The sequence below is a fragment of the Triticum urartu genome, chromosome 4A, assembly GCF_056163025.1.
Source record: "Triticum urartu cultivar PI428250 chromosome 4A, HENAU_Tu73, whole genome shotgun sequence".
Taxonomy (NCBI): domain Eukaryota; kingdom Viridiplantae; phylum Streptophyta; class Magnoliopsida; order Poales; family Poaceae; genus Triticum; species Triticum urartu.
Genome location: NC_141876.1, coordinates 389,776,549 through 389,792,719, shown reverse-complemented (window position 1 = coordinate 389,792,719; position 16,171 = coordinate 389,776,549).

Below are 16,171 nucleotides of genomic sequence, written 5' to 3'. Positions count from 1 at the left end.
CACATGGAGGCATGCTTCATTGCACGATTCCCTCACAAGGGCACAAGGGATGGGGTGCCAGGTGCTCAGGAGTTCGTCACCAAGGTGATCGACGAGCTTCAAGAGGCCAGAGCCATGCGCGGTGACCGCCGCCTACCATCTGGCACGGCCCCTTAGTCCTGGAGAAGACAATGAGCCGCGCGTCTGCATCAACATTCCAGGGCTCAACAAAGTTGCATCCTAGGAGCGCTTCTGGCCTTCGCGCGTTGGTCGGTGTGAGGGTCCACCTCACGGCTACATTCACATGCCCTTTGGTATGCCGAGTGCGGCTGTTACCTTCCAGGGACGCCTACGAAGAATCATGGCGGCTCAGGAGGCCAGGTACCACACAGTCCTGGCGGAGATGGCAGCGGCTATTCACGATCCTCCCGAGCCTCCAGAGCGTCCCGAGGATCAGGAACCAGGCGGCTTGTGAGGAGCAACCTCCTCAGCATGCATCTTCAGCTAGTTCAACATCTCTTCAACAATGATGCCATGTGATATTTTCCGGTTTATTTAGTTGGGGGCGCTCCTCAGGCTGCATTATCCCTAGACCGCATGGGCCTGTCCCTGCAGCATGTATCTTTCTTGCATTTTCCGGTTTATTAAGTTGGGGGCGCCCCTCGGGCTGCATCATCCCCAGGCCGCGTGGGTCTGTCCCTGCGGCATATATCATTCTTGCATCTATCTGAACTAGCTTTACCTCCTCCCATAAGATGATTTATGTTGTCACCTCCTCGCCTGTCGGCCTTCGCGGCCTCCCGCATTGCTGGCCGGCCTCCTGCTCATCCCGCAACGGGGGCTACACATGCTGGCATGGTGCTTGTGCTCGGGTCCGTCCTTGCAACAGTGATAATCCTGAGAGATCGAGCTCTGGCTCGCGGCCCGTCCCGCGCATGTCACCTCACTAGATCCTCAGTGCCTTCATCTTCTTGCGGAAAGATCAGAGGTAGTGCAGCAAATGTGACTATGAGCTATGATCTCCCTTCGGACTAACCCACAGGAACCTCCAGAGCTTAGCTACGGGTGGCCCCACCAGCTGCCCTGTTTGCATGTTAAAGGGGGGCTCCCGAGCATCGCGCCTCGGGAGCTCCTACTGACTCTCCAACCCTCACCCCCTGGCCTTGACTACGGCATCGCGACCTGGCATACCGGCGGTGGCAGAGCTTCGCTCGAGAGTCGGGACCCGAGGACATAGAGCACTTACATGAGCGAGGGAAGGGGAGGTTGGCGTAAGCCTACCTGGTAGCACGACCACTGAAATGCAAATCGGGAGTTGTGCAAGGAATTGCCTCAGGCTCATTAAGATAAGTCACCTATTCATGTTAACGCGACGCCACTATCTGGAATTTTCCACTCTTACAACCTTGCTCCGGCAATGCCACCTACCTTTCCAGCCTTCAGGAATCTGCTTGCACGCCAAAGGGGACCTCTTGAGCATCGTGCCTCAGGAGCTCTAACCGGACCTTGGGCTGCTCACCTCCTGGCCTTGACCACGACATCGCAACCTGGCGTACCTGGGACGGCCGAAGCTTGCCTGGGGACTGGGACCTGCCGGCATAGAGCGCTAAGCTACCGCGAGGGCGAAAAGGGGGACAATGCCGAAGCAAGATACATAGCCACAATGTTATAACAGGAATAATAAACATTGGAGAAAAAGCATTACAAGTTCCTTACCTACCCCCATGGGGTTTTGTCTCGATTCCTCATAGGGAACAAAAGAAGAAAAACCTCAAGGAGCCCTGACTATGGGCATCCCGTCGACACCATCATCAACAGTGGGCCACAAGAGGCCGACACCAACCCCATCCAGGTCATCAATGATGCCGAGCAGATGCCGCAGCCGTGCTCCGGGCACGGCAGGAGCTCGGAGGCACGTAGTTGTCGTCACTTGACTCCGGGGACTCGCTAGGCTTGGGAGAGTCACTGCTGCTGCTGAAGAAGCTAGCGGCAGGACCAGGAGCACGCTCAACCCCCGCTGTCGCACCATGCTAGTGGCTTCCTCCGGGGCAGCACTCCAGGCAACAGCCTTCCTCGTCGAAGACCTTGAAGAACAACGGGGAGGCGTTGTCATACTCGAAATGGATGGCAAGGTCCCCCTCCGTGCGACAAGCGCGTGCGACCTCGCCGCATCCTCAAGTCATGAAGATTTTACCCGGGGAGACGACCTCGACCTCCGCCCTCATGGCCAGACTGCATCACCCGCGTGCTGCAGCCACATCTCAAGTGGCCCCCTCAGTGGCATCTCCTCGGCGAAGAACCGCGGGAACCGGATCCAAGTGCGCAGCGGCATCGCCGCCCACATCACGAACTCACACGAGCCTTCGGCGTGGGTTCGCGGGTCGGACGGCCGTACAGCCCCAGCCTGGTCACCATGGCCATGGCTCGCGTAGCGCAAGGCACTGCCGCCCTCTCCTGAGCCATGCGCCTGGGCGTATAGAGGGAGTGGAAAGCTAGGCGGTGGCCGCTCGTACCAGGGCTGCGTCACTTCCTGCCTCTCCCCAGCGTCGTGAGGGCGCCTGGACCTTTTCTTCGATGGGAGCAGCTCAGGCACCTTGCGGGGGGCATTCCCCTTCTCCGCCACGGAAAACCTCCTAATCAGCTCCATGGAAGCTACAACAAACGGCAAGGCAAAGAGGAAGAAGAGAAAGTCGGTGACGGGAAGAAGGAGATGAGTAGGGGGATCTGCCCTCCCCTCATTTATAGCCAGGAGGAGGCCAACCACCGGCCTCCATGATCGCACGTAATGATGGTTTCTCTTTGCATGCAGCGGAGTCTCGTCAAGTCGAACGGTTGCCAAGGCAGCGTGGGGAAGCGGAGGCACCCACGACCCATCAATCGCCACACATCGACCAAGGCCGCAGGTGGTTGGGGCCCGTAGCGCTCCGCCCTTACCCTTTGGCTTCGCATTGAAGCCAAGTTCGAGCGCGCCTTGGGCCCGGGGGCTACTGTCAGTGTCCTGGGAATGGGGGTACCTAGACTTGCCTGCCTACGGCCCACGGCGTGGCTCCATCGATGGCCCGGTATGGCCTAGCTTCAGCAACAACAACTCAAGACCCTCACGAGGCACCAAGCCTCGCGAGGCGGACGGCACCAAGACCTTCCTAGGTGGTGGCCTCACTAGGCTGGCTCTTGAGGAGCGGAGATATCAATGCAAGGTGCACCTCGCGAGGTTCACATGATGTGAGCCATGACGATCAAGGCCAAGCGGGCACCAGCGGGCGCAGCGTGCTAGTTTCCTCTTTGGTGCTAAGGAGGAAAACACATGTGCAAGGTCTAGAGGAATCAACTAAAGGTTTCCATATCGATGCAACAAGACCAAGACCGCCAGGACGACAGGACGGAGGTCATCACGGAGCCCACATCAGCATCACCACCAGAGCTTTCTGCAGGCGAAGACTACTTTTGTCAGGATAGCTTGTACTAGTTGTCCCCCTTCAAATTTGGCCGTTGTAGGATCCCTTCCCGCCTACATTTGGGAAGAGGACCAAGGCCACTATAAATTGGACTTAACCACCACCATATAGGGGGACGAATCGTTCAGACCATCCACACACCCACCAGCTCATCGCGCTCAAGAACACCTCACCTCCTGAGGTGGTTCGTCCACTGTACTAGTTCATCGACAACCCCTTGAGGCAATCCACCACAAAGCTGGAGTAGGGCATTACACCGCAAGGTGGCTCGAACCAGGATAAACTGCTGTATCTCTTGTCCCTTGGGTTTGTTGAGCTAGGCCATGGAATCTTTGAGCAGGCAGTCTGGGAAGAGGGAGTTCTTCACACTCACCCTAGAGTTCGAACCTCTCAAGGGTCTGCGGAACCCCGAATCCGACAGGTTCAGATAAAAACACTCTCTGAAGAGTTCGACACTGGTTTCTTCTTGAAGATGCACTTCACAGAAGACTTGGAAATTGCAGATATTTGAAACGGAATTGGGTCCGATGTCTTGAGGATTAAGTTAAAAGAAATGTAGAACATCACGGAAGAATTTTGACCCGGGTGGTGAGAAGCCCCGGTTCATGTGATCAGTAAAAACAATAACCTCATTGTCCGGCGGCCGAGGTCTGACTTCATCTGGGTTTGGAACACACCAGTGAATGACATTTTTGCCGACAAGAAGCCGATTTTGACATACTCATGAAGCATTTTTTCGGTGACGATAGAAGGGACCCAGTCACATGACGTAACGGTCTTAGTCATGATTGGTGTGAACAGCCTAAAAAGATGATTTAGAACGTGATTAAACCGGTAAGGTATAGCCGGGTTATATCAACATTGAATTGGCGATTTTAAAGCTATTCGGAGTTAAACCAACAGGTACTTGGCGGATTACAAATTATTGTTCAAACCGCCATGAAGGGCTAATGGCTATGGATCTGGAGCAGAGCTAAAATTTACTAAGTGCTAGAGAAAATAGGTTTCACAGATTGGTGTTGTAATTTTGGATCTATAGCAGTTCAGGAAATGAAGTAATTTCTAAACCTACGGTGGTGGGAGTAGAAAAAGTTCGTGTGCTCAGATGAGATCTTCTACAGAGGGGAGGTATTCTGATATCAAAAATGAGTGATAAATTGCTAACGCACAGGTTTGGTACCGTATTCAGCACAAATACTACACGATCTACAGGAGAAAATGAAGAATGGCGAAGAACACTGATGAATAAGTGAAAACCCTAAGTGCAGATCTGTTCTGGGGTGAAGTTGAACTTACTAATGCTGATGGACAGCGGAGGTACACCACGGAGTTCTAGTTTGTTCAGGTTGATGCAGCAGCCGAAGTTGATGCAGTGGACGGGAGCCGATGGCGGCGGAGCTTGGGTGCGTAGGAGCGTTGAGAGGAAGAAGATGGAGACAAGGGGGCAAGGGTAAAAGTGAAAATAGGGCCCCCCTGTCCCTATTTATAAGGAGGTGGATAAATGGCATGCGCGAGAATCGAGGAGGCTGAAAAATGGACATGTGGCTACAAGGACGCCTCGATTTTCAGGAGGTCCATTAAAAACAAAAGATATGGTGAGATGTTCTCAGCCTCGTGCAAAGTTAATGTGAGATGACGTCATGACATGTTAACACAATTTTGTGGGCTGACGTCATGGCGGGTTATATCATGAATATAAAAATCGACAATGGAAGATTTTTCCAAGTCAAGCACTGAAGATTAATGTGAACAAGTTCAAATCAACCTGGGGCCTAATGTTGGGGATATAACTACTGGGTATGACTCGCCCAGGAGAGTCCGGGTCATACTACTCGCGACTTAAGATGAGATTGCCCGAGAGGACGTTGAATATGGTGGCCTATGGAGCAAGCTTATTGAAAGCCCAAGACCCGGAGGTGTATTGAGGCCCATGGGTATGAACCGCCATATGTTTAACTTGTATTGTAAGACAAGCTTACTTGGTCACCGAGCCGGACACATTGTGTATGAGCCGGCCGGGACTCTGTAAGCCGTCAAGCATCAACCTATGAATATAAAGGGGTGACCCGGCGGTGGGTTAACTCAACGAACAATCAATTGAGATCTAGGTCAAGCATATTCGCTCCCTAGTAATAGAAATCCAAGGAATACAACCTAAAGCAGGAGTAGGCTTTTACCTCGTTGAGAGGGGCCGAACCTGGGTAAAACTCTCTGTGTCATTTGTCCCGTTTAAACGCCCTTCAAACTAACTATGTCGCGATGGCTCCACACCTAAGTCCTTTTGCTAGGTCATCTGTCGTGTTAAGTCCACGACACCTCCCCTTCTTTGTTCGAGGTAAAACTAAAATAAAGTCCATAGATATATCCTCCCATGGAATACTAGGTACAGGCAAAGGCATATATAAACCGTGAGGATTGAGTCATGACTTAGCTTTTTGACTTGTAGTGCCGCGAGAAACAAAGCGCTCAACATCCCGTCTCATCTTTGGCCAAAAGAAATGCGTAGCAAGTACATCCTCCATCTTCTTCACGCCGAAGTGTCACATTAATGCTCCTCCATGCGCCTCCTGCAACAATAAAAGACAAACAGAGCCAGCTGGAATGCATAGCTTGTTTGCACGGAACACAAATCCATCGTTAACGACGAACTTGTTCCATGTTCTCCCTTCTTTACAATTCAGCAATACATCTATAAATTCAGGATCATGCACATATTGATCTTTGATGGTCTCCAAACCAAATATTTTAAAAGTCAAGTTGTGAAAGCATAGTATAAAGATGAGACAATGCATCAGCAATAACATTTTCTTTACCCTTCTTGTGTTTAATGACATAAGGGAAGGTCTCAATGAATTCAACCCATTTAGCATGTCTACGGTTCAGTTTTGCTTGACTTTTAATATGTTTCAAAGATTCATGATCAGAATGAATAACAAATTCTTTGGGCCATAAATAATGTTGCCATGTTTCCAAAGTCTGAGCAAGAGCATATGAAAGTGCAACTATCCCTGGCTGGTTTTGGTAATTCCTAACAACATATAGCTCATTAAACTAATGCTCTTTCAAGATGATCATTTCAGAAAGTTCAATGATTGGCATGGCATGGACTAGAAATGTGTCCCCCTCAAAATGCTAAGGACACATATTGGCTCAAGCTCAAGACTCTACATTTTCATTTTTAGTGATCCAAGATCACATTGAGTCCATAGGAAAAGCCAATACTACTAAAAGGGGATGAGGTGTTGCCTAATGCCTTGCTTGCTCAAAATTCTTAGTGATATGCTCCAAAAGCCCTCAACCACTTTCTCATATCCCCATATGTCCTAAACCAAAAGTCAAACTCGGCCCCACCAATTTGATCTATCCGGCGCCACCGAGTTCATTTGACAGAGCCACTACCAGTAACCCTAATCAGTTCGGTCTCACCAATAGGGATCTTGGTCTCACCGAGATGGGATTGCAAACTCTCTGTTTCCCTTTGTAACATTTCGGTCTAACCGAGATGAGCGATCGGTCCCACTGAGTTCACAATGAAAAATCTTTGTTTCCCTTTCGTAATGTCTCGGTCTCGCCGAAATGAGTGATTCAGTCCCACTGAGTTTGCCTGACCAACTCTCTATTTTCCTATTACAGAAATTGATCTTACCGAGTTTATGTGATCGGTCTCACCGAGATTAGGTTATGACCTAACCCTAATAAAATCGGTCCCACCGAGTTGACAAGTCGGTCCCACCAAAAAGCCTAACGTTCACATTTTTAACTAAATCGGTATGACCAAGTTTCATGATTCGGTCTCACCGAGTTTGGTGAACTGTGTGTAACAGTTAGATTTTGTGTGGAGGCTATATATACCCCTCCACCCACTCTTCATTCATGGAGAGAGCCATCAGAACGTGCCTACACTTCTAACATACATTTTTGAGAGAGAACCACCTACTCATGTGTTGAGACTAAGATATTCCATTCCAATCACAAGAATCTTGATCTCTAGCCTTCCCCAAGTTGCTTTCCACTCAAATCATCTTTCCACCAAATCCAAATCTATGAGAGAGAGTTGAGTGTTGGGGAGACTATCATTTGAAGCACAAGAGCAAGAGTTCATCATCAACACACCATCTATTACCTTTTGGAGAGTGGTTTCTCCTAAATTGGTTAGATGTCACTTGGGAGCCTCCGACAAGATTGTGGAGTTGAACCAAGGAATTTGTAAGGGCAAGGAGATCGCCTACTTCGTGAAGATTTACCCTAGTGAGGCAAGTCCTTCGTGGGTGATGGCCATGGTGAGATAGACAAGGTTTCTTCTTCATGGACCCTTCATGGGTGGAGCCCTCCGTGGACTCGTGCAGTCGTTACCCTTCATGGGTTCAAGTCTCCATCAACGTGGATGTACGATAGCACCACCTATCGGAACAAGGACAAAAATATCGGTGTCTACATTGTGTTTGCTCCCTCCAAACTCCTCCCTTTACCTTCATGTGCAATGTTTTTACATTCCGCTGCTATACTCTTAGACTTGCATGTGTAGGTTGATTGCTTGACTTGTGCTAAGTTGCTAAAATCTTCCAAGACTTAAAATTGGGAAAAGGATAGATTTTTATTTGGTCAAGTAGTATAATCACCCCCTTCTATACATACTTTCGATCCTACAAGTGGTATCAGAGCTTTGGTCTCCATTTGCCTTGATTTCCATAGCTTTGCTGATCGTACACTGGTACGCGTCGGTCCTAAACAAACTGTTTTAACCCCTTTCTGCGACGGCGTTTGGAACCGTCACCAAGTGAGTGTGGGTGATAGGGGGCTCCTTCCCACACGACCCAGAAATCATCGGGGATATGCCCTCCTGGCACACACGCTTGGCAAAATGAGGTCATGTGCGCCCAGCGAGTGCTCAAATACGGAAATACGTATAGTAGAGCTAAAAACACAATTATACACTCAAATTGTTTCCGATCGCAAGTACATCCCACACAGGTAGTCCCTACTAAACGTTTCCATTCGTATGTACATCCCACACAGTCGCTCCAAGGAAAACGTTTCCGTTCACAGGTACATCACACACAATTTTTCCCGTTAAATTGTTTGTGATAGCGTTGCCATTGCACATGATATTAATAATTTTACCGTTTGGGTTATTGAATGCATCACACATGGTGCATAGAAGAAACTATGTGGCAAAGGCTGTCCATCGCACATACTTTTTATGTGGTAAACGTTTGCGCAAGGTGGCCTAACGCAAACAGTTTTCAAGGGAAACTCGTGTGTGCAGTTGAGATTGATCGCACACATAGTGGATCCTAGAAACGTTTCTGATCTCCACGTATATCGCAGACGTTTCTCTTTCACAAACTGTGTGCAGTGTAATCCCTAATTAATCCCTAATTTAAAAATCACATGTTTTTAATTTGAAAGTAGGCAATCACTTATTTCGTATCCAACCATGTTTATTACAAATATAGGTTCAACCACGAATCCATAATTCGATGCACATGTACATATACTGAAAAACTCCAGAAGCACCAAGTAAAGAATGGTGAACCACAGTTGTACTAAAGACTGTAAAGAGAGAGGTGAAAGACATTCTGGTTGCTGGAGAAGGTGAAGCGGAATGCCCATATTGTGCCCTCCTCCATGCGTAATGCGTGCACGACTCTAGGCCAACCCCTTGTGATGGCTGCCCGTCCATCCTTCACTGTCTTCATTAGGACTTCTTGATGCTCATTATAGTCTGTATGAAATACTTTAATCTTCATTACGTGTCCACCAATCATATACTTTGCGAGGCAATCTTGAGTGAACTGCTTCAGGACCACTGGGAACAAAAAAGATTTAGACATTGTTGTCTAACAACTCATTATGGGCAGTAAAAAGAGAAGGCTGCAGAGTTTGAAGTTACCATCCTACAGCTCACTGTTGTGTTGGATAGAGCATAAACAAATAATTTGCTTGCCACCATTCATATCTTTCTGCTAATAATCCTTATCAGTTTCCTCACTTGATGCTTGTTCATCAATATCTCATTACCCCATACGCAAAAAGGGTCGATGCGTGGATCCTTGCCAAGGGCATATGTACCTACAAGCAACAAGTCAATATTAGAAGCTAACTAGTGTACAGGCCCGGATCTATATGCACTACATTATGGAACGACGGGGGAAGTACAAGCTGAGGGATGAAGTTAACCTCGGCGGAAAATGGTGGCCACTCCTGTTGCTGTCCTACATAAGTAGTGGAAAAGCATGATAAGTATAGGAATCTTAACATCAAACAAATATAACAAAGGTAAACAACATCATCTCCAAATGATAGCTTGAATGTGTTGGTTTCAGCATGCTGTTAAAGCAAATATAAAATGGAAGGCAATGTTACCGATAGTAGGCTTAACAGCCATCAAATATTGCAATTCAAATTGGTATTGTTGAAAATGAATAGAACGTAGGTAATGCATAAACATCACACTGGATAAATGTGTAAAACTGAAATAAAGGGCATGTGTTAACTACACCAGGAATAACTGGAACCAAATATAGCCATTCAAACTGGTATTGATGTAGTCGAGTGGCATAGTTCCGACTTGCACATAATGAACAACACATTGTGAATGACTGAAATAAACAAGGCATAAATGACCAGTATAACAACCAAATATAGCCAATGAAAACTGGACAGAGTCTCACTGCAACCAACCTAACAAGCAAATATAGATAAACATGGCATATGCTTGAAAACTGGACAAATGCCCACTGCAACCAACCTAACAAGCAGATAAAGATAAACAAGGCATCTGCTTGATAACTGGACAAATGCTAAAAAAGCAACCTAACAACCAAATACAGATAAACAAGGCATCTGCTTGATAACTGGACTAATGCTAAAAAAAGCAACCTAACAACCAGATACAGATAAACAAGGCATCTTCTTGATAACTGGACAAATACTCACTGCAACCAAACTAAGAACCAAATACAGATAAATAAGGCATCTGCTCGATAACTGGAAAAATGCTCACTCCAACCAACCTAACAACGAAATACAGATAAACAAGGCATCTACTCACTATGAACAACCAAATGTAGCCATTCATGAAACTAACGTGGACAATTCACACTTAAACATCACATAGACCAATTGAACAATACATTTTTACATAACTGAAATAATTAAACATAGCACAGTTAAAGCACCGTATGACAAATACTACTACAACAAAGTGTACGGGCTGGCAAGCTAGAAAAGGTAATATTTGCTCATAGAATGTTGCCTCACATTTCATGGACGGGGTCCTTCTAGTTGGAAGAGCACAGACCCATGGTGTGCTTTCTGATGTCACAGATGGCTGTTTCACCTTGGGAGAACCTTCGTGGCCGCCCTCCTCGTGGTCGTGGTTGTGTTCGATGAGATCTGACTTGGCAATTGAGGATCCCAAGCCGCCGCCGTAGAACATGTCCTTCAGAAGTGACAAAATGGCTTCGATGGTGTATAAAGCTCGCAAATCCTTGACTGCTTGGCGGAGGAGATCAGCGGCAGGGCCGTCAAAGAGATCAACGGCGGTTGAACCAGAGGGGTTGGGGATGGACCACTTAACCTGTGACATGGCCCGCGTGAAGCCGTCGGTGTGGACATGCTTGATGTCGTAGCCAGCTTTCCCGAGATACAGTAATATGCTAGCTTGTTGACATGAAGCATTCGTCATGGCAACATAGTCAACGTCTTCGCTGGCTTCCATGGCGACGTGTTGCTCCGGGATCGATAGGTCAGGGCGAATGGCGGCCACCTCGCCAACGTCCGCCGGAGAGGGCATGATAAACCTCTTCTTGGCAGAACGCTTGTCGGGTTCCCTGAGATACGTGGTCCAGCATAGGCTGTGACATTTTGGAGCAGGGGATGTGGATCTGGCAGCGAGGGACACCGCATGACTCATCTAAAAACTCAGGGGAGTGGGGCAACGGTATGGGAATCGCTGGGTGACCTGAACTTTATTATCTAAGCTAGGAGGAACGGGCAGACCGGCAGGGCTTGGCAGCGGCGCCGGTGGTGGCTGCGAGCTAGGGTTCAAGGGGGGAGGGGCGGGTGTGGGACTGTGGAGGGGGGTGTTTGAGGATACGTCGTGGCTATTGAAAATTTTAGTGATGGTGAGTGGAGATAGTGGTGGATGAGGGAGGGCGACGGTTCAAATGCCTCGGCTACTGCAATTTTACTATAAGGTCGGTGCTGGAGGAGTGTGGGCGACGATTAAAGTATGGCGGATACTAAAATTTGGGTAAAGGGATTGACGCGGGCCGGAGTTCCCAAGATCGCGCACGGTCCAATAACAATATGCGTATATGATAATAAGGATAAGTGGCACGGATCCGCCGATTTTGGCAATGCTCAAGGCGGGTAGTTTGTTTTTTATATTTCTAGCTAGCTGGTCTAACGCACACGGTTCGTCCTAATTTCCAAATAAACTTACCCGCCTTTAGCTTGCATAGGTGGTGGTTTTACAGCGCACTTGCATCGCACACGGTTAAGCCAGTACCTCCACCTTAATTTGCTCGCGCTTGCGCGGTCGTGGTGATTTCAGCGCACTTGCATCGCACACGGTTGAGCCAGTACCTATGCCTTAATTTTCTCGCGCTTGCGTGGTCATGGTGATTTCAGCGCACTTGCATCACACAAGGTTGAGCTAGTACCTCCACCTTAATTTTCTCGCGCTTGCGCAGGCATGGTGATTCACATCGCACTTGTAGCACACACGGTTAAGATACTATACCCCGTGTCCATTGAGGGTCATCAGAGTCTTTGCAGCAGAAAATAACGTTAGAGAGGGTCAAAATACAGCCACACCAGCATGTGGCCCAAATATATATGAGTGAAAAGGGTGGCCTATGCTGTTCAAAATTCCAATGCACAACTTTGACCCCGCGGGCCCATGGTTGGGCGCGTCGTTGAAGATCGATGAGAGGGGCCATAAGTTCAGAACCACCTGGAAGTGGCCAAATATATGTACGAATATTGGGGATGTTTAAAACTTTAAATACACAACGCATAACTTTGGTGGCACCTGCCTCGCAAACCCGAAAGCACCCTAACAACCACCTAGCTAGGATGCTTGGCCCACCACCTCCCACTTCGTGTCAGCGGGGCGGACGCACGTAATGATCAGTACTTTGGTCATACATTCATGTCGCCATGACCTACCATAAGACGACCAATGAATCTATTGTTTGGTCAAATGACAGTTGTTGTTGTCGATAAACCGCTTGGGCCAATAGATTGAACCATCATAAATATCGCACAAGAGGGACCACAAAACCAGCACCTCTTGCATGCAGCCCAAAATGATGTATGTTGGGAAGGTGTGATGTGTGTGTTTTCAATATAGAATAATGTACAATTTAGATGTGGTGCCTACCTCTCGATACAGACAACAACCATGAAGGCAAGGTAGTTAAGGACGAGATACGTACGCATGGTTTGATGTAGGACGAACCCAGCAATCCGAGCATCTGGGAGGGAATCCTGACAACTCATGAGCTTGAGCTTTGGTTGACGGACATTTGATAGTGACTGGCCCTAACACGAACTAGGAGGAATCCATTCATGGCCAACACATACCCCTCATTATCGGTCAAAGGGATGATATATATACACTCGGGGAGCCCACATATATCCATGTCGTCACAAAAAACCGCACAAGGGAGACGTAGTCGATCAGAAGACCCCGTATACACTGCATGCGACCCGGAAATATGTATGGGTACAATGGTGTATGATGTGTTTAAATACCAAATGCACAACTTCAATGGGCCACGCCAACTACATTACAAGCCGAACACCGTACCCGACTCCAAGCCTGGTTCAATACCTATGATGTTAGTTTCCCCACTTCAAGGCATCGGCGGCTATCGGCGTTCTGGGAACGGGGGTCCCAGACTTGCCTGCCTACGGCCCGCGGCGTGGCTGAGCCAGCAGGCCGTACGGCCCGTCTTCACCAACAAAGCATCCAAGACCCTCGCGAGGGGCCAAGTCTCGCGAGGCGGATGACGCAAGACCTCCTCTGGAGTGGCCTAGCTAGGCAGGCTCACGAGGAGCCGAGATATCAAGGCAAAGCAAACCTCATGAGGCTCTCGTGATGTGAGCCATGATGATCGGCACCAGGCGGGCGCCAGGCGGGCGCCAGCGCGCGCAGCGTCCTTGTTTCCTCTTTGGTGCAAAGGGGGCAAGCGCAGCCGTGGAGTACCGATGCATCAGGCAAAGGTTGCCATTCCGGTGCAGCAAGACCAAGACGACGTACTGCAAGGCGGAGGTCATCGTGGAGACCACAACAGCGTCACCACCAGTGCTTTGTGCAGGCGAAGACTACTTTTGTCAGGATAGCTTGTACTAGCTGTCCCCCTTCAAATTAGCTCGCCATTGTTGGCTCCCTTCCCGCTCGATATTTGGGAAGAGGACCAGGGCCTCTATAAATAGGAGTAGCCACCAAAGTGGAGAGAAGAACATCATCTGAGCTAGACGAGATCATCAGAGATCGAGAGACACACCACAGGCTCTCACGCGCAAGAACACCTCAACCTCAGGAGGTTGTTCTCCCCTTGTATGGTTCATCATCAGCCCAAGAGGCAATCCACCACCACACTAGAGTAGGGTATTACACCACAACGGTGGCCCGAACCAGTATAAACCCCGTGTCTTTCTGTGTTGTGAGTTCGTCGAGTTCGTCCGCAAGATCTTAGTGAGCTAGAGGGTAGATCGGTAGGAGGGGAAGACTTCGCGCGCACCCTAGTGTTCGAACCTTAAGGGTTTGCCGGAGCTCCACATCTAACATTTGGCGCGCCAGGTAGGGGTGCACCGGGGCTTCTCTCCACCAGCCAGCGCCCCGTACCGCCGCCCTACGCTTCCATGGCAGGTGCCCCTCCACCAACCTCCGCGGCCAACACCAGCAGCAGGGAGTCTGGGTACCGAGCCCTGGCACCCACTCTGCGGCAAGTGCAGTGGCCGGCCAAGTTCAGGCCGGAGATGCCGCCGCATTACAATGGCGCGCCAGACTCGATGCTGTTCCTGCTAGCATACGAGGGGGCCGTCCTCGAAGCCGGAAGCGACGACAAGATCATGGCAAACTTGTTTCCCCTGGCGCTCGCCGTTGAGCCGCGCGCTTGGCTGCTCAACCTCCCAGGATCCACGGTGACGTCCTGGGGGGAACTCCACGACCTCTTCATTGCGCGTTACGCGGCGCCAGCACACCATGCAGTCGCAACACTGTTGGGTGGCTCCCAAGCACCACCTTCAGATCGCCACGTCAAGCCTTTCTTCTGTCAGATTGCGGCAGCCTGCAAGCGCCAGGGGGCTCCGCCGGGCTGGGCTGTGATGGAGGCCGACCTCACCTTCGACTTGGAAGACCACCCCGACTCCACCGCCAGCTTCGGGATGCTCCCGATGCTCTGCACGCCCACCATGTGCAACGTGGAAGTCACCAAGACCCTCATCGACTGCGGCGCCGGCCTCAACTTGCTCTCCGTGGAAGCCTTCAGCCTTCTCCATGTGCCGCTCGAACGACTCGGCCTCAGCAAGCCCTTCACAGGACTAGGTGGTGGAGCTGCTCACCCTTTGGGGCAGATCCGCCTCCGTATTACCTTTGGCACGCGAGACAACTATCGCACCGAGCTGGTAGACTTTGACATCGCCCGCATCGGTCTCCCGTACAATGCCATCCTCGGGTACCCGACTCTCGCTCAGTTCATGGCGGTGACTCACCCGGCCTACAACCTTATGAAGATGCCAGGGAGCAAGGGCGTCCTCACCATCAAGGGGGACACTAAGGAGGCTGTGACGGTGCTCAGGCTCGCCTTCAAGACTGCGGCGGCGGCACAGCCAGCCGGCGCTGATGCGCCCGCGGCCATGGAGACCGCACCCACCAAGAAGGGGCAGTTGTTCACCGAAGACAAGGCGGAGACCAAGAAGGTGCCGGTCAACGAGGACGGGTCTTCAGGAGCCACCTTCACCATAGGGACTGGCCTTGGCCCGGGGCAGGAAGAAGCTTTGGTGAGGTTTTTGCGCGCGAACAAGGAGATATTCGCATGGAAGCCCAATCAGCTTCTAGGGGTCCCGAGAGAGGTAATCGAGTATCATCTAAGTGTATGCCCCAACGTACGCCCCGTGAAGCAGCGAGCAAGACGGCAGTCCACTAAGAAGCAGGCCTTCATCGTCCAAGAGACACACAAGCTGGAAGCGGCAGGCACCATCCGAGAAGTTTGATACCCCGAATGGCTGGTGAATCCCGTCATAGTACAGAAGAAAGGTGGGAAGGAACGGATGTGCATCGACTTCACCAACCTCAACAAAGCCTGCCCCCAAGATCCGTTTCCCCTTCCGCGTATCGATCAAATCGTCGACTCCACAGCCGAGTGCGATTAGTTATGTTTCCTGGATGCGTTCTCCGGATAGCATCAGATCAAGATGGCGGTGGAGGATGTGGAGAAGACGACCTTCTTGACACCATGTGGGGTGTACTGCTACACCTGTATGCCTTTCGACCTTCGCAACACAGACGCAACCTTCCAACGGCTGATGCACATCGCCTTGGGGCGACAGCTTGGCAAAAACACAGAGGCCTATGTTGATGACATAGTGGTCGAATCTCGTGAGGCGAGGACATTGATTCAAGACTTGGAGGAGACCTTTGAGAGTTTGCGCCGCGTGAACTTGAGGCTTAACCCGGAGAAGTGTGTGTTTGGCGTCCCCTCTGGCAAGCTGCTGGGATT